The sequence below is a fragment of the Megascapheus bottae genome, chromosome 4 (assembly GCF_031878675.1).
Source record: "Megascapheus bottae isolate mThoBot1 chromosome 4, mThoBot2.hap1, whole genome shotgun sequence".
NCBI lineage: Eukaryota > Metazoa > Chordata > Mammalia > Rodentia > Geomyidae > Megascapheus > Megascapheus bottae.
The window spans coordinates 5,816,799-5,831,864 of NC_143512.1; the positions used below are offsets into that span (position 1 = coordinate 5,816,799).

Genomic DNA, 15,066 nt, shown 5'->3' on the forward strand with positions numbered 1-15,066 from the left:
AATAGCCTCAAAGAAAATAAAGTACCTAGGAATTACCTTAACTAAGAATGTAAAGGACCTTTTTGATCAAAACTTTAAAACCCTGAAAAAGGAAATTAAAGCAGAACTAAGGAAATGGAAAAACCTCCCATGCTCCTGGATTGGAAGAATCAACATTGTGAAAATGACAATCTTGCCAAGGGCTATCTACAAATTCAACGCAATACCCATCAATATCCCAATGGCATTCTTTAAAGAAATAGAACAGGCAATCCAAAATTTCATATGGAATAATAAAAGACCCCGAATAGCAAAAACACTTCTTAGCAGAAAGAATAGCACAGGAGGAATTTCAATATCAAACTTTAGACTCTATTACAGAGCTATAATCATCAAAACAGCTTGGTACTGCCACAAGAACAGGCCTGAAGACCAATGGAATAGAACTGAGGACCCAGATATTAAACCACAGACCTATGGCCACCTAATCTTTGACAAGGGAGCCAAAGACATAGAATGGAAGAAAGATAGCCTCTTCAACAAGTAGTGCTGGCAGAACTGGTTAAGCACCTGCAGAAAACTAAAGTTGGATCCTTCTTTGTCACCCAGCACTAGAATTAACTCCAAATGGATCGAAGACCTTGAGGTAAAAGCCGACACACTGAAAACTTTACAAGAAGGAATACGAGATACACTAGGCCTCCTTGGGACAGGTCGAAACTTTCTTAGTAAGGACCAAGAATCACAACAAATCAGAGAAAGGTTGGATAAGTGGGACTACATTAAACTGGAGAGCACTATCTTTAGAAAGATCTTTGACTTATCAGGAAAGAAAGGGGTAACACTGTTGAAGAAGTAATGTACTCACTACCTTACAAATGTAACTATAGTGCCTCTATACATCACCCTGATAATAAAACAAATTTTTTTAAGAAAAAGAAAACCTAAGAAGAAAGACAATATTCTAATTAGAAAGGAAACCTCAATAGAGACCTTTGAAAATCAAGGATGGTACAAAGAAAGAAATTTGTACACCAAGATATAGAGAATAAAGTAATATGTAAAAGAAAGAAAAAATTAGGAAAAAGAAAGCACTTTGTAAAAGAAAAAAATAATGCTTTCAAATGAAATATTTATGAAAGACAGAGAGAAAAAAAGAAGGAAAGAGAGAAAGAAGGCACTTTGTTGAGAAGTGAAATGCTCCAAAAAAGAAGGAAGAAAAGGAGAGTGTCTCATTTAGAAAGTATTCTACTTACAAGAGAACATACTATGTTTAGAAAGTGCTTTGATTTACTAAGAAATAAAATAAAAAACAATGTGGTAGTCTGAAAATCTTGCAAGAAGCCAGTCTACTTAGAAAATAGACAAAAAGGTGCTTTGAAATCCTGGACACAATTGTTGAGAACCAAAGTACTCTATGAAAGAAAGAGAAAAGAAAGCACTTTGTTCAGAAATCACATTAGTTATGAAGAACAATTAAAGCCTTATGTTTACCGAATGATCTGATTTACTAAGAAAGTAAGTTTGGAAATTTAAGAAAGAAAAAAGCACTCAGCTTAGACAGGTGATAAAACACTTGAAAATCTGGGTGTCTGCGGGGAAAGGTGTTTTGTCGAGAAGTGCTATACAAAAGGAAGGAAGAAAAAAAAGGATATGGCATCTTTTAGAAAGTGTTTTGCTTAGAAAGAAGTTACAAATTTTGGAAAATACTTTGACTTAATGGAAAGAAAATCTGTTTTAAACTTTGAAAACCTAAGGAGATGGACAAGTCTGGCCATGGTACTCGCTAGACATTGGGTTGAAAATTAACTATACAACCTATGGGTAGGGACAGAGGAAAGAAACTGAGAGACAGTGATGGAAGGGCTGACATTGTCCACAAACAAATGGAATCTTTATCTGACTTACCTGACTGCAAACCCTCTGTCCATCACCTTTACAACAGCAATAAAAAATAAAAATTCAAAAAAGAACAGAAGCATTCTGCTTAGAAAGAAGACAAAGCACTTTGAAAATATAGAAAGTACTTTGCTGAGAAGCAAAGTGCTCTATGAAAGGAAGGAAAGAAAGTGATAGTGAAGCCCTTTAGAAAGCCAAGAGCATTATTTAGAAAGAAAGCCCAATGCTTAGAAAGTGCTTTGACTTACCAAGAGAGAAAAGCAATTTGAATTTTGAAAATCTGAAAAGAAAGAAAACGCTTATGAAACCCAAAGAAAGAGCTATGTTGAGAAACAAAATCTCTATTTGCAAAAGGAAGAAAATGTTTAGAATGCACATTGACTTACTGAAAAAAAAGTAATAATGTTTGGGAAAACTAAAACAAAATGGAAGTACTGTGCTCAGATGGAAAAGAAGTGCTTAAAAAAAATCAAGCAAGAAGGAAAACATTTCTGAGACATAGTGCATATAAAAGAGAGGAAAAGAGACAAAGAAAGTGTTTTTGGAAGCATTTTATTTAGAATGCTAAGCACTTTGTTGTGGTAAATAATTCTGCAGTGAACATGGTTGTGCTGGTAGCTTTGGTGTGGCCTTGTTTGTGATCATTTGGGTAAATACCCACAAGTGGTATTGCTTGGTCATAGGGGAATTCTATGTTTAGTCTTTTGAGGAACTACTATACTAGTGTTTGAACTAGTTTATATTCCCACCAACACTGTAGTAACATTCCCTCTCAGCCACATTTCAGCCAGCATCAGTAATTATTTGTTTTCTTGATAGTGGCCATTTCAACTGGGGTGAGGTGGAATATCAATGTAGTTCTGATTTGCATTTTTTTTTAGAAACAAAGCACTATGTTTAGAAAGAAATGTTTTGAGCCCAGTGCCCCTGTAGTTCACGCCTATAATCCTAGCTTCTCAGGAAGCTGAGATCTGAGTATTGTAGTTCAAAGCCAGCCAGAGCATGAAAGTCTGTAAGACTCTTATCTTCAATTAAGCTCCAGAAAACCAGAAGTGGTGCTGTGGCTCAATTGGTAGAGCAGTATCCTTGAGCTGAAGAGCTCAGGGACAGCGCCCAGGCCTAGAATTCAAACCCCATGACCAACTTAATCAATTAATAAAAAATAAAAATAGAATAATTCTGAAATACTTCATTTAGAAACTTAAGCCCTTCATTTAGAAAGAAAACACTATGGTTAGAAAATGCTTTGATTGGGGCCGAGAGTTTGGCCTAGTGGTTAAAGTGCTTGCCTAGCATGCATGAAGACCCGGGTTCGATTCCTTGGTACCACATACATAGAAAAAAGCCGGAAGTGGTGCTGAGGCTCAAGTGGTAGAGCTCTAGCCTTGAGAAAGTCCAAGGACAGTGCTCAGGCCCTGAGCTCAAGCCCAGGACTGGAGAAAAAAAAAAAAAGAAAAAAAAAGAAAATGCTTTGATTAACCAAGAAAATCAAATGTTCTGATCTTTAAAAACCTAAAAACCTTTATAAGCACTCTGCTTATAAAGGAAGCATTTTTAAATAATGAAAGAAATAGAGAGAGGAGGGAAGGAGGAAGGAAGGGAGAAACAGAAAGAAAATAAAGGAAGGAAGGAAGGAATAAAGAAAGAGGAAAGGACAAAATGTTTGTAGAAAATAAAGTAGAAATGAAGAAAAATAGCTTTGTTTACAAAAAGTGCTTCATTTGGAAAATGTATATAGAACTAAAGAAGAAAGAACATGGTTTGATTTAGCAAGAAAAAATGTGTGCCGGCATTGTTCTCTTTTTCTCTTTGAAATAAGGGTTTTCAGGCTTTGGATTGGAAGATTTTACTCAGTGAAGAGATCATTTAGGCTTGATTTATTTTTGATCCTTACAGATTTCCACTAATGCTAGAAACTCATCTGACATTTAAAAGACATTTTTATGACCTTTGCTTTGAACTTTGGGGGTTACAATTGGATTCAGCATTTTCTCATTGTCTTGAGCCCAAAGCAGACTTAATGTGTGTGAATCAAAGATGGATGTCTCATCCACCTTAACTTGATCCAGGCTCTGCATGATTGACAGACCAATGCAGAAGAAAAATATAGGCTATTCAAAAGGCAAGAGAAATTTGACATTAAAGTTACTAAACTGTGAAGGGTTTGCTTTTCATCTGTCATGTCTTAGTGTTTTTTATTTGCTTTTCACGTCTATAAAGTAGAAATAAATTTCATCCTTACCATAAAATCTACCATTATTGTGCAACGATAGCTTCAAATGCTAACGTAAGAATGTTTAAGTAGAGTCAAGTCACTGAACTAATACAAATAACATTTTGTTATATATATATATTATTATATTTTGTTATATGTGCGTGTGTTTTAACCAGAAAGAATATAGCACAAATCTAATTCAATTTGTATCCTATTCTTAACATATGCACATTCTATTACTTTTCACAACCACAAAGAAAAAGTTATTCCAGATTTCAAGATGGTGGTAGTAGACTGTTTTACCCACCACTAGATCTCTTTGCAATTGCATTGGTAATATTCCCTGTCCTCAATCTTGCCTATATCCAACACAAATATCTTCTCAGAAAGGGTTGATTTTACTGTTACCATACTACTGAACCACTGCAAAATTCCAACTTTACAAGAGTTCCACTTGGCTCACCAAATTATCAGGCTTAGAAAAGTTAGTCTTCAGGTCAGGAACATAGCCTGGTAGTAAGTAGTAAAGTGCTCGCCTGGGTTTGATTTCTCGGTACCACATACACAGAGTGAAAAGCAAAAAGTGGCACTGTGGCTCAAGTTGTGGAGTACTAACCTTAAGCAAAGTGTCCCAAGAACAGTGCCCAGGCCCTTAGAAATTTGTTCAGTGGCCTTCATCTCTCCCAGGATGACCACTTTGAGCAAAGGATTGAAGCCAAAACATAATTCTTTCTAGTGTAGAAGGAAAAGCTCTTGGTCTGACTTAATGGAAAGCTAGTTTTGTTGTATAATCAAAGCACATCACAATAAGTGGGATAAAATTTGGGCAGACTGTGTGTGATTTGTCATTTAATGGTAACATGACCTAGTACCTGGAACCAAATCTCTCTGGGATGGTTTCCTCTTTTGTTAAATGGGGATACTATCAAACCTTACTTATAGGGCTTTATCTAAGGTGATATAGGACATCTGTGCAGTGCCACACCCAGTCCCTATTGTAGAAAAATTGCTCAATGAATGGAAAGTTACAGCTGCTATATATATACATACATATATATATGTATATATACAGCATCTGTATCTTGATAAAACTCCCTTCTCTGGGTCTCCAGAGAGACTTATTTTCTCAGCTTCCTGATGTGTATCTCCTGGGGAATGAGTCAAAAAAAACCCCCACAAATCTCTATGTTCTAAATGCCGCTCTTTAAACAGGGAACACAGAACTCCCTCTTACTAAAGAAAAGCCAGAAATGAATTAAATTAATCACACTGTTTATAAATAATTGTTTAAGCAACACGAGACATGCCTGGTTTCCTGGGTACATCATGCCCTGTGCTGAACAGTTGGAACTGTTATTTTGACTATGCCTTCTGTCTCCTAAATTACCTGTAGGCATTTCTTTGACCCAATAGAAAACATGATAACCATGTCAAATGAGCTGAGAACATTCTGTGTGTGTTTGCTTTCCCTTTTTTACTCTGAGGGTTCACTTAATTTCAAAGGGCTGCTGCTCTGTGTACCAGTCCACTTAGAATGAGTGTATACTCATGGAAAAGACGGAATATGAATACTACCTGTGTCAGGAGAAGTTCTAAACAGCTCCCAGATATTGAAATGCCCAAAGTAGATTACATGAGGTCATGTTTGCCTCTGAGCTTGACAGCCCGTTCCAATGTCCTGGAACTGGGATTCATAATAGTCTGTTAGGGGGATCAGAAATCTATGGATTTTTTTAAACATTTTTTTTACCAGTCCTGGGCTTGAACTCAGGGTTTGAGTACTGTCCGTGTCAAGGCTAGATAGAGCTCTACCACTTGAGCCTCAGCACCTCTTCCAGCTTTTTTCTATTTATGTGATACCGAGAAATCAAATCCAGAACCTTCGTGCATGCTAGGCAAGCACTCTACCCCTAGGCCAAACTTCCGGCCCCAGAAATTTATGGATGTTTAAAGTCATGACCTACAACAGGGTTTAGAACCATTATTGTGGGCTGGGAGTTTGGCCTAGTGGTAGAGTTCTTGTCTAGAATGCATAAAGACCTGGGTTCTCTTCCTCAGTACCATGTTTATAGAAAAAGGCTATAAATGGTGCTGTGGCTCAAGTGGCAGAGCTCTAACCTTGAGCAAGCCCAAGGACAGTGTTCAGGCCCTGTGTTCAAGCCCCAGGACTGGCAAAAAAAAAAGAACCATTATTAGAGGAAGCAGGAAGCCTGTCTTTGAATCCCTTATTGATCACCAATGAATCAGTCATGAGCCTTCCTTCACTTCAGAACTGGATAGTGTTTCATGCATAGACAAGATCCAGATCTTAAGCTATGACATTGTGTTAGCCGAAGTCACTTGGCAATGTCTATATATATTTTCCAGTAAAGGGGGAGAGGGGCAGTGCCAAACCAAAGGGCCTCCCATCTACTAGACAAGAGCTCTACCACTGGAGCCACTCCGTAGACTCGTATGTATGTATGTATGTATGTACGTATATATTTTTGCCTTCACTATTTTTCTCACCTTTTTGCATGGCCTTTAGACTGTCGTCCTCCTCCCCCAGACTTCCCACATAGATGAGGTTGTAGGCATAGACCATTAGGTCTTGCTTATTGATTGAGGTGACGATCTCACCCACATTTTCGTCCAGGCTGCCTTGAACCTTGGTGCTTCTGGTGTCTGCTAGCTACATAGCTGGGATTACGAGCCTGAGTCACTGTGCCTGGGCTTGTGCACATTTTTAGTTGTCATAATAGGAAGATGGCCACTGTATTTACTGACCACAGGCTAGGGTTTCTGGTCAACATGCTTTAGTGGACAGGGAAACCCTGCATTATGTGACCAGCCCCCCCTCCCATCTCAAGATAATCCTTAGGTTGAAAATTCCTACTTTGGCACTCTAAGCTTTACAAGAGAGAAAATCTTTGGTCACAGCCAAGGACCAGCAGGAGACATCTTTCACCAGACTCCGGAGATGTGACACTGGAGTCAGCTGGCTGATCGTAATCTTAATTCATACCATTTTCAAGACGATGAGATGGGGTAATCCCTTCCTAGTGGCTGACTGATGAAGTAAGTAGTTGGTGTCATTTCTGGGAGGCAGCACCCTGAACTTCCTTGGTTACAACTCTGGCAGCCACCTTGCAGACAAGCCCTCAGCACACGGCAGGCTCTATGAGCTTGTTCCCTTACAACATGTACTTGGCACGGACATAGGCCTCCCAATTTAGTCAGAGCAGCTGTTCAGGAAGGAATTGCCTCCAAAGCACACTACGAGGCCCACTAGAATACCATCAACCCAGGGAATTGTGTGTGTATCCTCCATGGGAGGAGGCAAGCCCCGGGCCTATGGAGGTGAAGATGTTGCAGCTCCTGCTGTGACTTGAGAAGCTAAAGTGTGCTCTGTGGAAGAGAGGGCATGGATTTTCTCTGTAGGATCTGTCATATATAAAGAATGGTAGGAGGAAAAGAAGATGACAAGCTTAGAGCAAGGAATTTTCACATGGTAATCCTTGTTTGGAATAAAGAGTTGCTGTAAGGAAACAGGAATTTGTCCCTATCTGCGTGGTTTAAAGGGATAGTGGTATGATATATAGGATTGTAGTCACAAGAATACATATTCCATCACAAACAGGGAGACCCTAAGTAAGATACAGGAGAAACTCAGATGGTCACTAGAAGAAGGTTTCAAAGACTATCTGCTTTGGGGAGCCTTATGTTCTTAACCATTAGCCAGCATTTCTGATGAAGGGATAGGAAGGAGGAATGAGAAATTTGATGACTCCAGTGCAGTTCAAAACTTCACCCATTGTGTTTTTCTGGTTAAAACTGGATAATACCTAGAACCACCACTGCTGAGTAAATTGCAGGTGTCAGCATCAATGTAAGGGGTATCCTGTCTTCCTTTAATGATTCTCCTGAAAGTTCTGAATTTTGTCTCTTAATGCCTGAGAGTAGTACCTTTGAGGAAAATATTAATCAGACCTCAGATCCAGATAAAATGTTTGACACATCAATATAAATAGACTAGCTATTTACAGATTATCAAGAAGGAAGAACTGGGGGCTGGGATTAAGGAGACATGTGTTCAGTCTATTTTTATGGTGTCTCCTATTTCATATAGGAAATTGAAGCCAAGGACTTCCATCTCTAGACACAAGAAAGCAGAATCCCATTCTAAGAGAACATGGTTACCAAGGAAGTGTTAGGGTTTAAAGCATAGGAGCTGATATTTGATGGACCTCTGTTTCCTGCCATTTTGGAGCTATGAGATGCTGAGGAAAGTTTCTTAGCTTATCCATATCTTGCGTTGCTCCTGTGAGGGATGAAAGCAAAGATGCTTCTTGCTTCATTAGACTGCTGTGAGGTTTATAGAGGATCATGTACATATGGCACCTGGAATACAATAAGTTGTTGGTGAGTTGTAATTCATTAGCATAGCCATTATCTTGGGAAGCCAAAGCAAGAACATTGGTAAGGAGACCAAAACTTCTGCTTTCAGAAGTTAGGTTTCTATTAGAACAGGGTTGGATGGGGGATAACTAAATGTCATAATCACCACCCCAGCTCAGGCGCTAAGCAGTGGGCTCAGGAAGAGGAGGAACCATGTATTAACTACAATGCTGGGCATTTGGTGGGAGCACTCTGGCCTTCGCTGGGTCATCTGCAGACACCATGCAAAAGACCCCAGTCCATATCTTCTGTTTACATGAATAAGATACTGAGTGTGCTCTGTGGTGCACTACTCCAGAGAGTCAAGAAATGATTTCAGAATTGCCTTTTCTCATTTCCAGGCCTATTTTAGGTTATTATAAAGAAGATTCTTGAAAGCATTTCACAGTTAGATTTGCTCTTGAAGAAATTCCTTTTTAGAAATGTCTTTTTAAGTAATAAGCGAATCTACACTTTTGATACACATGAAAAACAAACGTATGTGTTGTCTGCCTCTATTTCTTTTATAATTACACTGTCTTTTCTTTTGCTGTCTAAGACATTTTCATTGCCCTCTGTTTGTATGTTGTTTTTGTCTCGACTTTCTGACTTTGGAGAAAGTGTGTGTGTGTGTGTGTGTGTACATATATTTACAGAAAAATATACATGCAGACATACATAGATAGGAATTTTTATCACATTTAGTAACATGAGACAAGTAAGTTTAGGAATAATTTGTTTTCCTAGTCTACATAGCATTGTCTTTATCTTCCTGGCCATCATCTTAAAATCTAATTATATAATACATATATACTTTGTATTTAGCTAAATGTGTTGTATTATTCTTAATCAACTTTATGGAGCAACTGCTATTATCTTCATTTTAATGGTAAGGAAATCAGTCCATCAATGATCATATAATGAGGGCCCATAATTAGTCTGTGATATGGCTTTGATCTAACATATATCCGTCTGATCTCAAAGCTTTTACTAAGAATTAATCTACCTTCCTTCCTACTTTCCTCCCATCCTCCTTTCCTCCCTTCCTTCCTTCCTTTTCCTGTTTTTTTTTTTTCATTTTTGGTGCTGGTCCTGGCACTTATATTCAGGGTCTAGAGCTGTCCTTGAGTTTTCTTGCTGAAGTCTAGTGCTCTACCAGTTTATCCACAGCTCCACAGCCAGCTTTTTGGTAGGTTAATTGGAGATGAAAGCCTCAGAGACTTTCCTTCATGGGCTGACTTCAAACCAGGATGCTCACTTCTCAGCCTCTTGACTAGCCAGGATCACAGGCGTGAAAAGGTTTGCTTCAACTTACAGTTTTGGAATTCTAATCACTGATCGCTTGCTGTGGACCTGTGGGAAGGCAGAACATTAGGTCTAGAATGCATTGCAAAGTAAAATATCTTACCTTGTCAGCCAGAACAGAAAAGAGGAAGAGAAAGAGAAAAGAAAGAAATCACATTTCAGCATCTTCGCAGGGCATGGATGTCAAAGGCCTAAAGACCTCTCACTAAGTCTTATCCACTAACCATTCCATCAATTTACTGTAGCCCTACTCTGCTCTGGAACCAATCATATAACACATACACTACTGAGGGAAATTCCATCTCCAATATGAATGACCTATACCTTAATGTGAGAATCTCTTGTACAAATGATTTGGTAGGAACCCATCTGTCTTTACTCCCTATGAGAGACAATCTTCTTTATCCAGACAAAGAATTTTACTCTTTTAACAGTTCCATTTGTCACAAAATGTGGCCAGATTTCCCTTCCTTTGTTTTATCACCTTAAAAACTTAGAGTTGTTTAGATGAGGTAATAACAGAACCCAAACTAGGTTTCAAATTCTTTTTAGAGGTAGAAATCCTTTGTTCCCCTAGAATCTTATTTGTATGTGTGAATAATGAAAATAGAGCTACTTTGATCAAGATAGATGTTGGTGTGCAGGGATATGTACACACATCATTATAGCCATTGCTATTTGATTATTATTGAGGTTATTAGGTTATCTTATTTACAAAATAACATGAGCCAGACAAAGTGCAGCTAATGGCCACCATACTAGCTACTCCGAAGACTGAGATCTGAGGATCAAGGCTCAAAACCAGCCCATGATGAAAAATCCATGTGACTTTTCTCTCCATTTAACCAGCTGAAAACCAGAAGTCAAAGTGTGGCTCAAGTGGTAGCCTTGACTGGGGGGAAAAAAAAGGTAAGGGACAGTGGCCTAGGCTCTGAATTCAAGCCCCAGTAACTGGTGCGCGCATACACACACACACACACACACACACACACACACACACACACCATGAAATAGACTGTTGAACCCAATAGTGTATAGACAAGAAAAACTGAGGCTCAGAAAATGCAAGAAATCTGCACAAGATAATGCAGCCAGTCAGCAGAGAAATGAAGACCAGAACCCATGTCTTAGAACTGCTAGGCAAACTTCTCCCATACTTTGTGAATCCTTCTATTCATTCATGTATTTATTATCCTACTCCTTAGAGAGTTCAGGTACTGTTTGGGGCAGTGGAGACACAGCAAAGGTGTAGACAGTCAAGATCCCTGCCATTAAGGATCAGACAAAAATTTATAACCCTCCTTCTTCCTGATGGCCTAAGCCCTGCCACAGGGAATGCCACAAACACCTCTTCCCAAAGTAACCAAACAATTAGTTTGGTTACCTTTTTCTGTGACCTTCTGATTGGATAAAATTCATCCCTGAATTCAAGGCCATGAGCATATGTGGCATTTTCAATGCCACATTTGGCATTCAATGTGATGATTTTAAGGAGCATTTGTCATCTGTTTGGTCAGCCTCTGGAGTTTTGCCTTGGAGACTGCTTGTAATACAGCCATGAAGAGAGAAGCCGTCTCCCATGCTGTGATTCAGGAAGATTGGAAAGGCAATGCAGATGTGTGGGATTTAAACTCCAAATGCCAGCTGGACAAGGTTGCAATGGAATCAACTTGATCCATGTAGAAGAACTTCAGTGGGCTGTTAGTGAAGGACACAGAATGGCTTCTTAGCCTGACGTGAACTCGCTTTCCAGCTCATTTTTCTTCATTTTCTCCCTTGCAGCCCAACTCCTCTCCCCTGACTCTATACAGTAAGCATACAAGATTGGTCAGCTGTCCCAAATAAATAGAGAATTCTCCTGCCACTAGACCTTTCCAGCTGCCTCATTTATCTGCCTGGTGCTAGTCTAATCTTCCCCAAAAGAGCAGTTCCAATATGAGCCCTCTAAACTTTCCTGATCCCAGCTCCCTCGATCTCTGAATAATTAATTGCTTTCTTCTCTGGGTTCTCTTACCACCTGCTTCTCCTTCTCTTGGCAGCTCAAGTCATTCTGTAGGAACTCAAGTCTTGTTTGTATTCCTGACAACCTTTACCCACTAGAGAAGTTCTCAAGGGCAGTTTTCTGGGCTGAGGGTGGCTTTTTAGTGATGGTGGATATTTCATAACACTGGCTCAATAGGCTCTGAATTCAGATCCTAGCTCTGTCAGTCCCTAGACATTCTAGGGCATGGTTTGCTTAGCACAGTAATCAGAACATATAGTGCTCAGTAAATACTGGCTGTTTTTAATATAATTCTGTACTTTATTTTTAAATTTTTATTAGTATATGTTAATTATAGAAAAGAGCTACACTGCAGTATTTCCATACATGCACATATTGCATTTTTTGGCCTTTTAAAGATGAAGACACTATTCTCATTCTTTCTTGTTCTATTCTCATCAACTAATTACCTTCACCAACACCTTCTTTTCTTATTATCTTTTTACTGTCTTTCAGTAGGGATACAAAAGAATTACCCTTCAACAAGCAGTTTATAATCACAGGATATCTTGATTAATGTCACCTCTTTTGTTATTCTCTCCATTTCTCCCAATCCTACTCCTTTCTTCAATTTTCCCAATTTTGTGGGGTACAGATTGAATCTTATAACTATCTTCTAGGCATTTTTAGATTCTCTTGGGGAAAAAATGATCATGTGACCCACAGACCTAAAGTATTTGTCACTGAGGAACTGTGGCAGACAATGCAAAATAGTCTTACAGGAAGTTTGTGTGCATACTGAGAAATAGGGCAAGAAATGTTTGGGGATTAGAATCAACCATATCTTGACTGGTTTTGTACTTTGGTGTGCTAGCACCCATATCTGAGACTAGGTTGGAATTAAATAGCCATTGGGAATACACTTACTTGTTCAGAGATCACAGAACCATGTACTCAAAACTGTGGAAACTGAGCTGTCTAGACTCCTTTGTGAAACAGCATAAAACAGAATAATAGCCTAAAATCTCAAAGTATGTGCTCTTCAGATCCATTGGTTTATGTCTTGGCTAAGACACTTTGCTCTGGGTTCAATATTTTAGGAAAGTATAGCATGCCCATAAGTGAAAAACCACAAAGAGAAGATGATTTTTTAAATAGACACAGTGAAGCCCATGATAGTTGCACACATCTGTAGTCTCAGCACTCAGGAGGTTTAGCAGAAGGATCATACGTTCAAGACCAGTCTGGATTTCACAGTGAGTTTTGAGGCAAGCCTGGACTACCTGCAGAGACAGCATATTGGAAACACAAAACAAAACATATGTTAGCAAATAAGACACAGTTATTACAACCTAACTTCATCCTGTTTCATACTAAAGATGTTGAGTCTGAAGATTGTTCTCCATTTTTGAATTATTAGGGATGTGTTAAGGTCAGAATGGGACCAAGGTGAATCTTTCTCTTTTCAATAAGCAAAAGGAGTGATAGGAATAATTTGAATTCTGCTGTGTTTTGAACTATTTAATACTGTGTTCTTTTTTTCAACTCCTCTGTAGAACCCTTGATCTTCCAGGATGAATAGTCTAGCCTATTTGATAGTGAATCGAAAGTCAAATGAAACTATGTGGAACATTGTCCTTTGACTATGTCAACTCACTAACACCTAGGTTGTCATTATTTCCCGACAACTCATTTGTTTGGTTGGTTGTTTTCCAAGCCAGAGGCCAGTGTGTTTTAATCAGCTGATGGAATGTATTTTAATCAGCTGATGTCATTACACTATCAGCACCTGAAAACATTGCATATGTGCATATCTCTGCACATGTTCGTTTTCTCATTCTTATGATTTGGTGCACATTATCTTTTTATCTATATGGTCAGAAAGCAAATATTCCTTGTCTACTTTCTGACAGGTGTTTTTGGTATCATTTCTATTTTATTCTCTTTTGAGAATACATATTATCAGTGAATGGAGTGTGGGTTACAGAGTGAGATCTTGACTCGAAAACAGAACAAAAGGGTCGGGAGTTTGGCCTAGTGGTGGAGTGCTTGCCTAGCATGCATGAAGATCCAGGTTCGATTCTTCATTACCACATACATAGAAAAAAAAGTTGGAAGTGGTGCTGAGGCTCAAGTGGTAGAGCTCTAGCCTTGAGAAAGTCCAAGGACAGTGCTCAGGCCCCGAGCTCAAGCCCAGGATTGGAAAAAACAAAACAAACAAACAAACAAACAAAAAAACAGAACAAAAGAACTAGGTGTGATGGATGCAAAGCACAGGGTTTTGGCTCTTGGACTCACCTGTACTATCTCTGCACCCCTAGCTCTCTCCTCAAGGTCTACCTCAGGCATGGGTAGAAAAGCTTGATACTCTCTCAGAGAAACTTATACATAAGATGGATTTGAGAACAATTTTCAATTCGAGTTTTTCCTTCCCATTCCCTCCTCACCCCACTCCTGCCCTCCTATCAGAGGACTTGCTGTCAGAGGATTGGTATGTAGAACCAAGGAATCTGTACTATTTTGCAGTTACATCATTCTTGTATAGTCTCAGGGCCTTTGAAAGAGATGACCTAGCTAGAAATCACTTTTTTAACTTCATCACAAAACTCCCCGCAACATCAGTGATTTCCCCTCTCCCTAATGGAGAGAATTCCTGATTGTGGAGGCAGAACTGGGCAGAAATCCCAATTTAGAGCTTTGATTCCACCACTGGCTATAGGTCAACCCCTGTCTTTACCTGGTGATCTCTTTCTCTGAAATGGAAAGAGTGTTATGTACATTCCTTCCTTACGGTTTTGTGTTGGTGATTAAATGTAGAAAAAAAAAAGAGAATGGCCATTGCAAATTGTAATGATCTTGCTAAGACTAGTAAAACAAGAAACTGCAGTCTTAAAAAACCTTATCTGTTAAAATACTGGAGCGAAATGGTTTTTAATGATGTTTTGCATCAGGGATTTTGAGCAGCTTTGCCAATGTTTTTGATCAAGCATATGTTTGGGAAGAGGCAGTTGTGATCTCGCTGCATTTAAATTTGGGGCATCTCAGCCCCACCCAGTGATATCCTACTCAGACCCGTTTAAGAGCTTTGCAGAACAATTTCACAGAATCTGAAACTGAGGTCTTGCGAATTCTTTAATACAAATGCAAAAAAAAAAAAATCACCCTCCCTGTGTTTTCCACACAGCCTCTTCTCTCCACATGGAATATAAAGTATCAGATACTAACAATAGAATATTAAAAGCCAAATTTTGAAGCAATTACTCACAGCTTT

General features: G+C 38.9%; 1 protein-coding gene across 1 annotated transcript in view; it reads left to right on the forward strand.

The window, feature by feature from the left end:
• The window catches only part of Htr4 (5-hydroxytryptamine receptor 4), a 166,733-nt gene that overhangs the window by 149,260 nt on the left and 2,407 nt on the right, over positions 1-15,066 (forward strand). The window lies entirely within an intron of this gene.